Raw genomic sequence first — 17,578 nt, forward strand, 5'->3', positions numbered from 1 at the left:
TTCTATGTCCTCTTTCCAATGCCACTAGTCTGATCCAAATTGGATTCTTCAAGAAAGAGTTATGCACAATCTCCCGCAGTGACCTGATTATAGACTAGTTCAGTAGAGCGAACTTGTATGAAGTTCCACGTGTCATTTTTTCAACCTTTGACTCTAAAAAATATATAAACAAAACTACAGTCCATCCTATTTTTGTACCTTCTTACGAAATTTCAATCTGATGCTCAGAAAGAAAGTTATGACGATTTTCCCCAGGTCACCTGTTTTGATTGTAATTCGGGAGTCTGCAAAAAGACCAACTTCCTGAGATCATATCTCCGAAAATATCGCGCGAAAAGCTCTGAAATTCGGACCCAAGGTTCAGCACAATTGCTTCTCAAATGGGTCTTTTTTGCGACTTCTGAAACATCACAGAAAAAACGTTATAGCGAAAATTCCACGATGACATGTTTGGAGAAGCGAAACCCTAGAATCCAAAGCTCTGATACCAAATGTTATGAAACCAGCTCAAGAGAAGATAGAAAAGATAGTTCAACGCCTTAGAATTTAGCCTCTTCGAGGGGGCAACCTCCTTTACATTACATAAATGAACAATTCTGGGATGCTTCAAATGACAAAACCTCCTTTCTATATATAGGAGTCTATGGAGTCACAATATAATCCAGCCGACCTAACAATAATAATATAAAGCCACAAAAATAACAGTAGAGGGATTCTATGGGCACATTAATAACAATATGGTGGCAATGGGGGCACAACAATATAAATAAGGGGTATAACTACAATAGTAATGGGGTAATTACTAGTATTATAGGGACCCAACATCCTTCGCTAGAATATGTGTGGAGATGGATCTCTTTTGAGATTTGCTTAATGAGGTTATTCTAGAAGTTTTTGATGAGGAATGGATACAAATGGTAGATCATGAACATATTCCTTTTAGATGTCACAAATGTCACAAACATGGACATCTGTTCCAAGATTTCTCTCTCAGTAAGATCGAGAACAAAAACAACGCGGATATAATGAAGGACCCAGAAAGCTTCTTCAAGGTGGAACACAAAGGAAAGGGGGGAAAAGGAGGACTAAGAACATGCAAAGTGGCAGGACAGCAAGTTAACAAGAACATTTTCCAAGTCCTCGAAGCAGATGAAGGTCCAATAGATATTGCTAAAGCAAAGGAAGGAATCCCAGTGGATGAGGAAAAAGAAGAAGAAAGTGTTCAAATACAAGAAAACAACAAACAAAAAGAATTTATGCTAAGTACTGCAGAACAGGCAATGTATCTTGAAATGACCCAAAGTGAGACGGATATGGAGGACCATGAACTCCAGGAAATTCTTGAGAAAGAGAACCTAGACTCAGAAGGTTTCTTGAATCAAGGAACCAGAGATGGGTTAGACTTGTTACCCACAGAGGAGTTCAATAGGGTTCAACAGTTGTTTTTATGGAAGACCCAAAATACGGGGTTGGAAAGACTAAAACACAAATATATACAAGGCAAAGAAGGAGTGAAAACGATGAAAAATACAACAGGACTAGCACCCAAAATCCCAAGAAAGAAGAGGGGCAAAAAAAAGCATAACGAGTTGTTGATGGAATGTGGGAAGTTAAAGATAGATTCAGGTAAGATGAAAGACCTATCTAGCTACTCCTTTACTAATCTTTAATTATGAAGTTCACTTCTTGGAATATCAGGGGTCTTGGTAGCAAAAGGAAACACAGATTACTGAGTAATAGAATGAAACAAGCATCCCCGGATGTGATTTTCATTTAGGAAACTAAGTGTTCCATTCAGAAGATAAGAGATATCCACAGTAAATGGGTCAATAGATTTGAGTTCCTGGAAGTCAAAGTAGAGAATATAGCCAGAGGTATTCTCACTCTCTGGAATCCACAAAAAATTGACTTAATATATGCGGAGGCATCTAGGGATTATTTATCTATAGTAATGCAACCAGTAGGAGAAAAGGAAACCTACCTAGTTACAAATGTCTATGGCCCACAAAGAATGGATGACAAACTTAGGCTTCTAAATTCTCTAGAGACTCTCAGAAATAGACATGTAGGAATACCCTGGATCTTAGGTGGTGATTTCAACATGATTAAATCACTCACGGAAAAAAAAAGGGGGAACTAGAGTGCTTGGCAAAGACTCTTTGGCTTTTTAAACCTTTATTGATAAGGAGCTGGTGGATATTGAAATGAATAACGGAATATTCACCTGGAACAATAAAAAAGGAGGAGAGTCTCAAGTAGCTTCCAAATTAGACAGGTTCATAATCTCAGAGGATCTTATGCTCAATGAAAAGGAAATGGTAGCAAGAGTGCTACCCTTTGGCGGGTTAGATCACTGGCCAGTTCAACTAGAGGTTCGAGGCATTGGTAACCCCAGGAACAGACCTTTTAGATTTGAGAACATCTGGCTTTCCCACCCAGATTTCATCAGCAATGTAACCAAATGGTGGGCAGAGGATTTAAACATTCAGGGAACTAGAATGTTCCTCCTACAAAAAAGATTAAAACACATCAAGATCAGGCTTAAGGATTGGAACAAGAATGAATTTAGCAATATATTTGAAGAGAAAAATTGATTGAAGGCAGACTGCTGGTACTTAACCAAACCCTTATCAAAGAGGGCCATGACAAAGACTAAAGTAATCAAGCCACAAAATATCAGCAACAATGGAAGAATATATGCAAACAAGAGTAAATATTCTAGAGACAAAAATCCAGAGTCCAGTGGCTAAAAGAAGGTGATCGTGATACCAGATTTTTTCACAAATCCACCATGGCAAACAAAGCTCATAATAGAATTTCTCTGATTAAGGATAAAAGAGGAAATAATCTCAAATATCATGAAGATATAGAGGCAGTTCTAGTCCGGTACTTTAGAAACACAACACAGGAAACATGTTATGAAAGAGATCACCACATCCTAGACTTCACTAAGTACATACCCAGGTTAGTTTCCAGAGAGGATAATGTTAATCTTTATAGGCCTGTGACTAAAGAGGAGGTTAGTGGGGTTCTCAAAGAAATGTAGAATGGTAAGGCGCGATGCCTGGATGGCTTCAATGTCGATTTCTTCAAAGCATGCTGGAATATTGTCAAACAGGATATTCTGCAGGTAGAAGATTCCAGGAGGCACAGAACCATTTTGAAAGCTCTGAAATACTCTTTTATAGCCCTGATTGATAAGCAGGAGATGGCTTAAACACCTAATACGTTCAGACCTATAGCTCTATGCCATGTGATTTACAAGATAATATCAAAGGTGGTTGCAAATAGACTCAAACCCCTCTTGCCTTCACTAGTTTCGAGAGAACAGTTGGGATATGTGGAAGGAAGGCAAATTCTTAATAACATCATCCAAGCTCATGAAGTGGTGCACTCTCTTACTAGTAAGAGAAAAGTGGGAATGATTATGAAATTGGACATAGCCAAAGCTTATGATAAACTGAATTGGAACTATATCAGGGAAATTCTGATTGCTTTTGGGTTTGATCACAATTGGGTAAGATGGATCCTGGCTTTGGTTACTTTTGCTAGTTTTTCAATTCTAGTTAATGGCTCTCCTTCAGAGACTTTCACCCCTTCCAGGGGCCTCAGGCAGGGTGACCCTCTCTCACCCTTTCTCTTCATCCTCATGATGGAAGGATTGGGCAGAGCTATCAAGCATGCAAAAACAGTTGGTAACATCAGGGGGATTCAACTCTCCGACAATGGACAAGCCTTAACTCATCAGCAATTTGTGGATGACACCATGCTTCAGGGAATACCCACAGTCAAAGAAGCTCTTGCTTACAAACAAATCCTCCATGACTTTGCCAAGGCCTCTGGTATGGAAGCTAATCTCTCCAAATCTAAGATTTTTTTCTTCAATACTAACATTGCTATTCAGAAGAATATATCTAGAATTCTAGGTTTCCAAAGAGACTCTCTCCCCTCGAAATACCTAGGGGTTCCTTTAACGGAAAAACTGTTACACAAGAGTATTTGGGAGCCGATGATAAGTAAGCTACAAGACAAGACCATGAAATGGACAGTAAGATCATTAAACTTGGCCTGCAGGTTGGTCCTCACAAAGGCTGTGCTTCAATCAATCCCAATCTTTATGCTTTCAGCTATCCCTGCCCCTAAAGGAATTCTGCACCAAATGAGAAACATTCAAAGGGACTTTCTTTGTGGCAAGGGGGAAGAAAAGAAGAAATGTGCCTTAGTTTCCTGGGAAAAAATGTGCAAACCCAAGAACCATGGGGGTCTCAAACTGGATGATCCTAAGATTCTTAGTAAGGTTCTAGGGGCTAAACTATGGTGGCGATGGGTAAAGGAACCAGAAGCACAATAGGCCATCACTTGGAAAGAAAAATATGCAAGTTCTTGGCTAGATAATGAACGCATAAGGATGTATGGGAATATAAGAGGATCTCATATTTGGAACAAAGCCCGGGATAAAAAAAGCTTAATTCAAGACCATAGCTTCTGGGAAATTAGGGAGGGAGACTTAGCCTTATTCTGGGAGGATAGATGGCAACAAGAACCTATTCTGTTATAGGAGGACTTTGAGAACCTCAAAGCAAAGACAGATACCAAGGAGCTCACCCAGGTAAAGGATTTTTTGGACCAAACTGATAGTTTAGGGAAATGGAGAAAATGGACAAAACTTGATTTCAGAAATGATAGTCCTCTGAAAACCAAGGTCGAAAGACCAATGAAAATGTTAGAACAAAGGAAAATTCTTGTTTCAAGGGGGCATGATCAGCTGAGATGGGGCAGCAATAATGAGGGGAACTTTAATCTCAAAGAAGCTAAACTCATTCTCCTTGAACTGGATTCCCAGGCTCCTGACAGGATTTGGCAAAACCTTTGGAAGCATCAGGGTTGGATGAAAATTAAACTTTTTCTATGGCTGGTTCTGCAAAGGAAAATCCTGACCTGGGATAATATCAGGAAAAGGGGCTTCCTTGGGCCTTCTAGATGCCATCTATGTGAGGCTCAAGAGGAAACCATGGAACACCTTCTCAATAATTGCATTTTCACCTCCAAATTATGGGATTCTTTTGCAGTAATCTTCCAACAATCTGACAGAGATATTGGAATTATTTTCAATACTCTCTCCAATTGGTGAAAGAACTTTTTGAATAATGAAGTTCTCGATTTAGCATGGGCTCTTACACCAACATTCATTCTTTTGAATGTGTGGAAAGAAAGGAACAATAGAATCTTCAAGAATATTAAGAAATCTTCCCAGTTTATTTATGATCTAATCATAAAACGGATTAAGGAAACGGTCAACACTACAATTCAAAGATCTTCCCTCGAATCCCCCTTCTACTTCAGACTAGAGGATTCTCTGTAGGCTAGAACTACAGGGTCTTGTTCCTTAAGGCTTAGTTAGAAAAGCTTCTATAGTGTATCTTGATCTAGATGTCTGGCACCCTCCCCTTAAGGGCTTTCTGAAATTTAACATTGATGGAGCTTCCAATGGTAATCCGAGCAAGGCAGGCCATGGAGGGGTGTTAAGGGATGACAAGGGAGATATTCTGTGTATCTTCCATGGCCACTTAGGAAAAGCCATCAACAACATGGTGGAGTTAATGGCCATGGAACAATGTTTTGAGTTCCTGGTTCAGGAAAATCGCCAAAACACGATCACTGAAGCTGACTTCGAACTGGTCATTAACTCAGTCAAAAGAATAAGCTGGGGAACAAAATTGGAAAAAGCCTCTTCTAACTGGAGGCTAATTTAAGTCTTCCAATGGATTCAAATTCATCTACAAAGACTGAGAACTGTCAACTTTGCTCATGTGAGAAGAAATAACAATAAACTAGTAGACTTTCTAGCCAATCAAGGAGTGATCTACACTAATAATAGGGCAGTGATGAATTGGCGAGAGTTCCCTAGAAACAGACTAAAGACAGAGTGTCAAAACCAAGCGAACGAAGACAATACAATGTTCCTTAGAAAAGCCATGAGGGCGGGTACAGTTAACCAGCAGGTGTTTGATCAGAGGCAGGTTCACAATGGGGTCTTTTGAAAGCGGTCTGGAGAGGTTAACCAGTGATTCCCAAATCAATTGGTTCAATGAAGTTTCCAGTTGTACGGAAGAGGAAGAAAGATGTAGGGGTTGGAGGAAAGCAGACGATGATGGGTTCCAAGATTCGAGTCTAGGAGGGCAAAAGGTGCGAGCAAGAGGGAGTAGATGACACTTGAAGAAAGCGTAACCAGAGGTTTTCCTTTTTTTCCCTATTCTCCACAAACTGAGTGGTTTTTCGGTGATCATGGCCATCATAAGTGGGAAGTGATTTTTCCCTTTCAGGAGTGATCCCACTCGATGAACTCCACGTGGCAGTGGGGTAGGGAGGAAAACCACCCTTATCGCACGTTAATTCCCCTGAATGTTGGTGGTGCGAGATCTATCTCCACCGTTTGATCTCTTAAGGTGAATCAACGGTCCTAATCACACGTGCAAGTTGCGAACCCTAGCGGTATCAGGTGAGCAGTTTTTCTTGGCATTTTGGGCTTCAACCATTTGATCAATTGAAATGGTTCAACGGTCAAGATTTTAGAGAAGGGATAGGTTTGGTGGGAAAAGCGTTTCCCGGGGGGATATTTTAAAGTGCTTTCCATGCAGGCCGCCAAACCAATGTTTAAGTAACTGGGCAGTATTTTGGCCTTTATATGCAGTCATCCTTTGGTTCTTTTCGGAGCCAAGTCCATGTGTTTTGTGGGGGCTTCCCCAAATGTAATTGTTGAAGATAGGATGTAGGAACAATTTTGTTGGGGCTTCCCCCCAGTTATCGACCATGAGAGTTTAGATGTATGATATGTACTTTATTTTTTTGATTAATGAATTGGAAGGACTGAATCTTGCATTAGAAAAAAAGACATTAAGATCCTCTCGTTGATTACATACGTTTCTTCAACAGTTGAGGCCTTAAGTTTGTTTGGGCATTAGCTGGCTTATTTTGTCCCTTCAACATATGAAAACTATATGGACTCAAAATTATAGAACCCTATGGGTATTGATGGCCCTCTATCTAGCAACAACGACATTGCAACTCCCAAGTGTCTCAACTTTAATTGTCTACCCAAGGTTTGTACAAACTTAAGAGGGGATGGAACTATATGTGCAGTACACACTATCTCTTTCTCTTGTTGATTTAAGTAGGTCAAAATACTGAAATGAGAGATAGATGTACAAAGACCAAGTTATGCTACAAGAAATTTGTAATTTCAAGAAATAACTTGTTGAAAGGGAGATAACACACAAACCTAGGTTACATGAAATAAAGGAAGACACACCTCTACTCTATCTATGTTGAAATGAAAGCATACTTGCACACCCCTATGCTATCTTGCAAAGAAAGGAAAACATAATGCTGAAATGAAAGCATGTAAAATTTAAACCCTAATTTGTAGAAAAATCATATTTCTAAAGAAAACCAAACAAGAGCGTCGACAAGGTCTCTTGATCTAAGGGATCCAGAAAATGCTCAAAAATAAAAGTGCTCAAATTCTCATAAAACTAGTACCAAATCCTAGAGCTCGTCCTTCTGATTCCAACGATACTTGATCGCCTCAATCTGACATTGTATGAGAAAGTTATCATATTCTGAAGTTTTAGGCAAACAGGGAAAAAGTCAAATTTGTAGTTTGACTTGTAGGTGTATGGACTACCATGTGGTAGTATACAAACATGATACATGGAAATATGGGATTCGTTACAGAAGATCCAACCAAAAGTGGGCACGTGGACCAATCACATGGGGGAAAGTGGTGCTGACATCATTTTTTGACCAGGCATACAGTTCAATTTGTTGAAAAATCATAGGCCACCACATGGGCCAATCATAGGGTGCCATGTGGCCCTATGAGAGGTTGCCAAATGGCCTTACAGTTTGAGTCAAAAATTTTGTAAAACCAACCAGTTGAGCCTCCATAGGAATCATACACATAACGTCTCAACCAACATACCAACACCCAACAATTATGTCATATATTTCTCTTGTTAAATGAATGTATGTGGTTTATAATTATTAACTATTGGTCGAAGAGTTGGGGGTAGTGGGCAAACTGGCAGGCTCACCTGACTGGCTCGTCCCACGATTTAATGTAGAGACATGACCAACGGTATAACGCATGCGATTGGAGCACATGGTACACCGCCTGTGGCCATGTGACAACATGGAAGCGAGAACATAGGAGATAGGTCGGGGCTATGGTTTGTTTAGAAAAAATTGTGTTAAATATTAAAAAATAATGTCGAGTGTTATGCCTACACCACCAAATTGAACCCAGTACCTTCAGGTTCCCATTTCAATGTTCCACCAATACGCCAAAGGCCATTTAAATGCAAAGGGGAAAAATGAATTGTGTTTGTGTTGCAAGGTTTAAACACAGCCTTCGGAAAAGAGGCATAACTTGCTCATTTTTAGCCTTTTTGAGCTCAAGGAGAGCCTAAATGGGGGTTTTTCAGCATTCTGGACACAATGACAGTGTTATTTTTGTATATTGAAGCTTTTTTGTTGATATATTGAGAATTTGAGCATATAATAAAGCGATCACCACTAGAATCTAGGTGCAGAGATGTAACCCAAGATGGGTGAAATATGTTATCAATTTTCTTGAGTTTTATGTTTCATTTTTGTCCTCTTTTAATTGTTAAATTTCTACAAATTAGCTTAAGTTTGTGGTAATTTTTCAACCATGATCCATTTCCTGAAAGACATAAAGTAGCTTCAAAATTGTTTATTGAAACCTTCACTTTCATTTTTGGATCAGTCTGGTATCAGAGCATGGTTTTTGTGAAGGTTTGATAGAATTTTCAAGGTTCTTGAATATTTACAAGGTCTAGATTGAGAAGAGGAGAAGGAGCACTTGAAGAACCTAACCCTCAAATTCGCTCAAGAAGACCACATACTCCACAAGTCATGGCACATGAAGAAGGACGAGAACAAGGATTGATGTATGAGGATAAGAGAGGTTTCAAAAAATATTTTTTTGATATGCTTGAGATGGTGAAATTGTTTTATAATGAAAGAATAGCATGGTTGCAAGGAGAAAGTTATAATCAACCAAAAGTTGATTTTAGTAATGGGAAAAATCTTCCACCACCTCCTCCTCCTCCACCTCCTTATTCCCATCCATCCTATAGGTTTTAACCCCATACAGAAATTACCTGCATACGAATTCTAAAACATAGAAAATAAACAATGCAAGAGCATAACACATAAAACACATATACACAAAGATTTTCCCCTGGATCTCAAAATCAAGACTACTAGCTTGATTTTTCATTATGTTCCTTTCAATGTTACAATACATATTTATACATGCTGAAGCATCCAATACCATGGACCGAAAACCATCGCGTCCAAAACCATGTGCGAAAACCATGCACAAAACCATAGGTAGGTCCGTCCAACCTAATATAGGGTCCAAAAAAAAATTCCCAAGGGCGCTGCCCTGAACCCCATAGAGGGGGATTACTCGCCCCCGTCAAACCCCTTGTGACCCTCACACTGCACAATCGACACAAAAAAGCGAGGGCTCCACCCCCCTGTAAACTACGTAGGCTAGTCGTGGAAAGAATATAACACAACCCAACACATCCTCACCTCCTTCACATAGACCTACTCCTCCTACATCTCCAAGAGGACATGCTAAGTCTCATTTGCTTAAGCTTCATGTCAAATTTTAATTGCCAATGTATAATGGAGAAGTAAATCTTGAAAAGTTGGGATAATTGTGTACATCAAATTGAAGTTTATTGCAGGATTAAAAATATTGATGATGATGTCACAAATATCCATCTTGCTTCTCTTTGTTTGGAAGGCACAACTCTTATCTGGTGGGAGGCTAGAACTCAAGAATATTTGAAGAAAAGTGGTAAATTTATCTCTTCTTGGAATGATTTAATAGTTGCATTAAGAAGGAAAATTTATCCATTATCTTAGATGCAAAAAAAATAATGGATTGGCAAAATTTTAGACAAGCTAAAGGCCAGAGTGCTCAAAGTTACACTCAATAATTTAGAAAAAGAGCATTAATCTTGGGTGTTAATTTCACCTCACAAGATACTCTCCTTAAATAAATAGGTGGATTGAATGGTTATTTGAGACATACTATACTTATGTTTAATCCCACCAATCTAGATGAAGTATTTTTTCAGGCTACTCATTTAAAATCAAGAGGCAAGAATGTTCCTCAAGAGTTCAGCAAGAAACCCTTTAAATTTGGAGACAAAGGAAAAGGGAAAGCTAAAGGAAAAGGCAAGAAAATTTCTACAATCAATAAAGAGGGAGAGAAACTTAATTGAAAACATTGTTCAAAAGATGGCCATGATGAATATATTGTTGGAAATTACATCCAAAATTTAGACCAAAGAAGTTTAATAACAAGGGGAAGCAAAAGACTATTGCTACAACTCAACAAGATTTGGGATCAAATTCAGCTGATGAAACTAGAACCACAACCATGAGAATGAAAGGTATAGCTTCTAAGACAAGTATTAGTTCTCATAACAAGATTGTTGGATATCAAATTGGTAAAGAAAGAAGTGAGCTTTTTAATATCGAGGTCATTAAAAAACATACAAAGGTTGATACATAATTTGATAGTGGATATCAAGTCAATCTCATTTTTGAAATAATTGTCAAGAAACTTAATCTAGAGACCACATGCCATGAAAAACCTTATCCTTTGGGTTGGGTATGTGATGATGTGAAATTACAAGTAACAAGAAAATGTAAACTCAAATTTGACATCATTGCTAATTTTTTAGATGAGGTTGAGCTTGATGTTGTACCACTGAACATTTGTGGGATTGTCTTAGGGAGTCCAAACTTATATGACTGGAAATCCATATTCTATCATCATGAGAACAAGTATCATCTATTCAAAGATGGAGTTGATTATATTGTTAGAGAACATTGCAAGAAGATGAACTTATCTCTTGTTAGTGCAGGACAAATGAAAAGGCTTGTGAATGCTAGTAAGAATTTTGTGTTGTTGATGATAAAAGCTAAATATATTGTTGAATTTGAAGATTTCTCAAGATGTGATTCTAAACTCAAGCATGAATTGGTTGAATTTTTTAATACTTATGACAAGATGTTTCAAGAACCTGAAGGGTTACCTCCAAAAAGAGGAATCCAACATGAGATACAATTGCAGCAGGATGCACCACTTCTGAATATTGGCATGTATAGAATGTTATTTTGGAGAATGTGAATACCAAGAGGAAAATCCAGGAGTTGTTTGACAAAGGTATCATTAGACCTAGTACATCTCCTTGTGGGTCTCCTATTGTTTTAGTTCCAAAGAAAGATGGTACATGGCGCATGTGTGTGGATTTCCGAGCTTTGAACAAGATCACAGTAAAGAATCGTTATCCTCTTCCTTGCATTGATGATTTTCTAGATCAATTAAAGGATGTTTTTTATTTTAATAAGTTAGACTTGAGATGTACTTATAATTAGATAAGGATTTTTGAAGATGATATTTGGAAAATTTCTTTGAAGAAAAAACAAGGTATGTTTGAATGGTTACTTATGTCATTTTGGTTTTGTAATGCACCTTCTACATTCATAAGAGTTATGAATGATGTATTGCAACTATTCCTTGATGGTTTTTTCATAGTCTACTTAGATGATATTCTGATTTTTAGTAGGACTCGTGAAGAGCATGTCAAACATGTAAAGCAGGTTTTAGATGTCTTGAAAAAGGAAAAGTTGTATTTGAAGATCTCTAAATGTGAAGGAAAACCTCTTTGGTTTACTTAGAACATATTGTAGGAGGTGGTTAATTGAAGAGTGATCCCTCCAAACTAGATGTTATTATGAATTCGCCTAAGCCCAATAATGTAATAGAAGTTAGAAGTTTTTTGGGAGTAACCCAATATTGGAGAAAAATTATCACTAACTTCTCATCTATTGTAGCACCATTACATACTTTGACAAGTGTGGAGAAGGTCTTTCAGTGGGGAGGCAAGCAGTAGAATTTTTTTGACACTTTGAAAGAGAAAATCAATGTACAACACCAGTTCTATCACTTCCAGATCTCAGGCGACCATTTGAAATTCAGACCGATGCAAGTGAATATGCTATGGGAGAAGTATTTATGCAGCATGGTGAGCCAATATTTTATCATTCTAAGACCTTTCCCAATGAGATAATTAACTATCCAACTTATGATAAATATTTTAGTGATTTGGTACAAATCGTGAAGAAATGAAAGCATTATTTGATGGGTAAATAAACAATTATTCATGCTGACCATCAACCTCTACAATATCTTCAATCGCAAACCAAGCTAGAACAATCTAGAAATTTTAGATGGATGGGATTTCTGCAACATTTTCATTTGGCCATCTAGTATAAGAAAGGTAATTACAACAAAGTTGTAGATATGTTGTCAAGGCTTATTGTTAATGCATATGTTATTCTTAGTCATAACTCAATCATGCAAGAAAGTTACATTGAATAGTATGCTCAAGATGAATATTTTAAAGATGTATATGCAACTTTGATTCAAGGAAATCATATTGAAGATTTGGATTATCATGTTCATAAAAAATTGTTGTATCACCTTGGCATGTTGTGTATTCTACAAGGTGAAATATTTAATGTCATAAGGGAATTCCATACTTATCTTATTGTTGGTCACTTTGGTGTAGGAAAAAATAGTTGCTCAACTACAAATATATTGTTATTGGCCTCGTATGAATGAAATTGTATCAAGATATGTAAAAGTATGTTCCAAGTGTGCTACTAGTAAGCCAAGTAATAGGAAATTACATTTGTACACCCCACTTCCTATCCCTTGTTGTCATTGGGAAAGTGTTTCTATGGATTTTGTAGGGGGGCTATCTATGTCTAGAAAATGTCATGATTATTTATATGTTGTAGTGGATCATTTCAAAAAAAATGTTTGTGTTGATACCTTGTAAGAAATAGGTCACAATTGAACAAAATGCATAGATGTTCTTCCAAAATGTATGGGTTCACTTTGGGTTACCTACTATTGTTTTTGGAAAAATTCTTGATTTATTGAGAAGTTTTGGTCAGTTTTATGGAAACTCGTGGACACAAAGTTGAATAAGAGCACAACATTTCATTAACAAACTAATGGCCATACAAAAGTAGTTAACAAAACAGTGGTGCAACTCCTTCGAGGATATTGTGGTAAGCATCCTAAGCTTTGGGATGAGCATTTGTGTTACATCCAGCATGCCTACAATCATGCTAACCATTCATCTACACAAGTATCTTAATTTTCATCTTGTTTGGGTTATTTTCCAAAGTTTCCTTTGGATTTCAGATTTGGTAATGATATTGCAGTAGATGGACATAGTGTTGTAGACAAAGCCAATCATTTAATTGAACAAATCATGTTACTGCATCAAACCATACAAGAACAGCTACAGAAAATCCAAGCCAAGTATAATGCAAGACATGATAAGCATCTGGTTGATCATGATTTCCAAGTGAGAGATCAAGTTTGGTTGTACATCAGTAAGGAAAGATTGTAAGGTGAGGGTAAAAATCTAAAACTGATCAGATATGGTCCTTCCATAAGCTTAGAGAATATTGGTAACAACACTTACTAATTATATTTTCCACCTGTTGTAGCTGCTACAACACCACCTAAAATTTTTGGTCATATCTAAAATTTTGGGTCCCCCTCCACTCGCCTCACGCCATTGAGGGATGCTCCAATTTTTTATTGGCTAATTCACCCATGGATTGTTCTTATCATACCTTGTCGATGCACTCACCTATGCAATATGTGATATATATTACATTCTTTTTCCATGTCTCATCTTACGCATGGACCCTACCATTACATTAGGGTTTTGGCAATGTGATGTCTTTCCCGTGACTTTGGAGATTATCCCTATGTAATATTCCTTTCAATTAGTGGTGGTATTGTGTGTGGGTAGACAAGACTCAAATTTGGCTTTCATTATGTTGACGATACTAGGGTTTGAGGAGAACCCCTAAATTGGAAAAAGAATGACTCCCTTCCTGTTTTAACCTAATTTGGATGCCTCTATGGGTGCATTATCATCATAATCACATGACATCATGGTGACAGTCATTGTAGAACATATTCCCCTAGGTTCTTTACTATTACTACACCTCACCATGTGCATTAGGGTTTCCAAGAATTATATATTCCCCTTGCATCATTGTAACCCTAGGTGTATGTGATTGAAATTCAAACCTTGCCTTGAATTAATCTCCACTCTCTAAGGTTTTTATCATCTTCACCCTACTCATCTTATCTCAAAACATGATCACATCAGTAGCATTAGGGTTTATGAGCATACCTCTTTTCGATAAACCTCTTTTCAATGACTTCGCCTCACCATCATCCTTATCCTTTCCAAATTCATTAGGTTTTATGTATTGTTATCCACATCATATGTGCTTGAAACCCTGGATGGTTGAATAAATCCACAACTTTGTTTAATTATCGTATCCTCAAGGTGCATTGTCACAAACATGTTATGGCACTAACCGTGCATCATAACGTCATCTTGGTATTGTTGGGCCATATTTCTATGGCTGCACCATGATTGGAAGGGAGTCACTATTTTAGTGATGCATTCGAAGTCTCAGGCGACCTCCTGCTTTATTTCTCGACCATGTGCATCGTGATGGAACAAAGGCATCTTGCATTGCCTCCAAAGCATCTCCCAATTGCGCTAGGGTTTATGAAGCTACCACCCCTCTCATGCATATTTAGAACCCTATGCTATCATGATCAAGGACCTAACCTCACCTTGGATTAACCCTCACCCTATAGAATGCATACTCACAAATGCTTCTAAGAATTTGTGCTATAACTACATCATCACCATGGGAAACACATAATAGAAAAGTTGCTTACAATTACCGATTCCATTAAATCGTCCATGTTTTAGATTGATCTCCAAATTGAAGCATGATTTTCTCAACCATACGATGTATAACACCTTAATTTGAAATACTTATGATTCATGTTCCTTTAGTGAATTATTTCCATTATTTGTTTGAGTTCCATGCTTTCACATACAAAATATATGCATGTGTATATCATTTTCGTAAAATAATAGGTTTTGTTTCATATTTTATTCAGGAGAACAAGGGAATGTGGCTTGGATACATATCAAATTGGGCAACATTATGACAAACTAATGTTGAATTGCGAATTTGATGGGTTTAACAATGATAATACTTAAGGATGGAAGGTTGTTTTGTCCATATATATATATATATATATATATATATATATATATATAGAGAGAGAGAGAGAGAGAGAGAGAGAGAGAGAGAGAGAGAGAGAGAGAGAGAGAGAGAGAAACAACTCCACCATAGTCTTTCCCTCAACCTAAGCACTATTACAAGGAATAAGGAAAGCTCTCATTGTGGAGTAAGCATTAAAATGCCTCTCGTTTAAGCGATAGAAGGATACACATCACACTCAAGGATGGAAAGAAGGGTTATGGTGGAATCAACATTGGGTTTCTCAAATGATGCACTGGAAAGTGATCTCAAACCATACCTTTAAAGGGTGTTTCAAGCATTGCATTGAAGGTATTTTATTTGACCACCAAATTTGACTTCTCAAAATTGCCAAGTCCCAAAGTGAGATTGAGACTCCTGGCATGGGTGTACCATTGTATACAATATTGGAATGGGCACAATGTAACCGAGAGTCAATGATGGTGAAAAGTGGAACACCAAAGACAATGGTTGTCAAGGAAAATGTTGGTCTTATGCAGAAAACATACACTGGAAGAAAGTAATGCCAGCATCGTTAAGGAGAAAACATGGGATATACGATCTCCTAAAGTTGCAAAATCACATGTTGAATGGACTGCAACCTATTGTAAGATCAAAAGGGTGAATATTCATTCACCATACCATTGCAAAGTAACATTGAAGACTCCTTAAAAGAGATGTGGAACACAGGGTCAAATACGCTAAGAAAATATGTATGTGTGCAGCATGTTGAATCACGCTAGATTTGAATTTAAATAACATTCGAAGGATAGCGATATGTTGAAGCCCCGAAAATCGGGTCGACAACAAGGGGGATACCCACCCGGTCTAGACCTTGGTTGGCAGCTCCTTATCCGTTTGGTATAGCGGGTCTGACTGGGGATAATGGGACCAGTTTCCCAATCTAAGGGTGTGTGTGTGTGCAGAGTTGGATGATGATGATCTAAGGGTTATAATCTAAGCTACTTTAATCTAATTCTATGCTATTATAATCTAATGAAAACAGCACATCTAATCTATGCTAACCCGGGATGTATTTCTTCTATTATGCGATCTAAAGAGATTTCAAATAATAACTGGTAATAAAGATCATTCAGCTATCATAAGAATGAAAATCAATTAAGATGAACTACTTTGCATAAAACATTAGGAAAAACAGTTGTGAACAACATATCGCATAACAAGTTATTCATATACCAAACATAAATAAATGACTCCACCGTACAAAAGTGCCAAATGGTAACTCAAACATTCATGCAATAACATATAAACAACTAAAAATTGTATATCACTTTAAGAATAGAAGCAGAAATGGCCAAGAGATAAAGGTACCATTTATGACTAGTCCTACTCATAAGCTTCAAGCAACAATGATTTATCTCTACTTATTCTAATATCTATTAAGAGTATAGAAGTGCAACATCAGTAGCAGATATCAAATGCAAACATTAATAAACCTCGATCCATTCATTCATCAAAACCTCCTCTGAGGGTGCAGAAGTGCATGTTCTAAGGACAAGTTTTTGACAAATTTCTAGACCCTTCTCTAAATGCATGAGAAGGGTTTAAATACTACTTCCTAATTCTAATAATAGTTTATTTACAAAACTTAGGATGCGTTTTTCAAATGACCGTCCTTTTTCTAATCTAATTTTTAAGAAAAAACAACATTCTAAATAAAGCTACTTCTGAATCTGATCTTTAAAGCCGCATGTATTCATCATGGGTTTGAGGAGAGTCGGCTAGCTGACTTCTGCTTTGAGCTGGGCTGAGAAAACAGAATCTATGAGAGCTAGCACCACTTTCTCGGCCACATTTATGATACATTTCACAGTCACGGACCTCTTTTTTCTTTTCTTATGCCTTCTGCTTCCATTTTGCTTCTAGTTGTAGTTTATTTGGTAAATACCCCAGGGTTGTATCTGCGATTAAGTTTTCTCTGTGCAAATTTTCATTTACACAGTCGACAAGAATGCTTGATGTCATGGTCGATGTTTCTGCTGCTTGTTCCGCTTCCCTGATTTGATCGTCCCACTTGTTGAAGAGAAACTCTTTATGATTCTGATTTATCCTGGGTGTGCCTGCTATTTTTCCCTCGTCTTCATCCTTGCGTCTCTGCTACAAGTTGTGTCTGTATATAAAGGTGCCATTTCCTTCACCTCAGAGCCCTAAGCATTATTTTTCTTTCCCATTTCTTCCTGTGTATGGCTTGGTATCGCCCTTCGTTCTTCGTTCCTGCAGCTCACAAATGGAAATGACTGATCAAGAAAGGTGATGGGAGAGTCTTAAATGCAGCAGATAT

Source organism: Pinus tabuliformis, chromosome 6 (genome assembly GCF_031772625.1).
Source record: "Pinus tabuliformis cultivar Carrire ecotype Pingquan chromosome 6, CPIR1, whole genome shotgun sequence".
NCBI lineage: Eukaryota > Viridiplantae > Streptophyta > Pinopsida > Pinales > Pinaceae > Pinus > Pinus tabuliformis.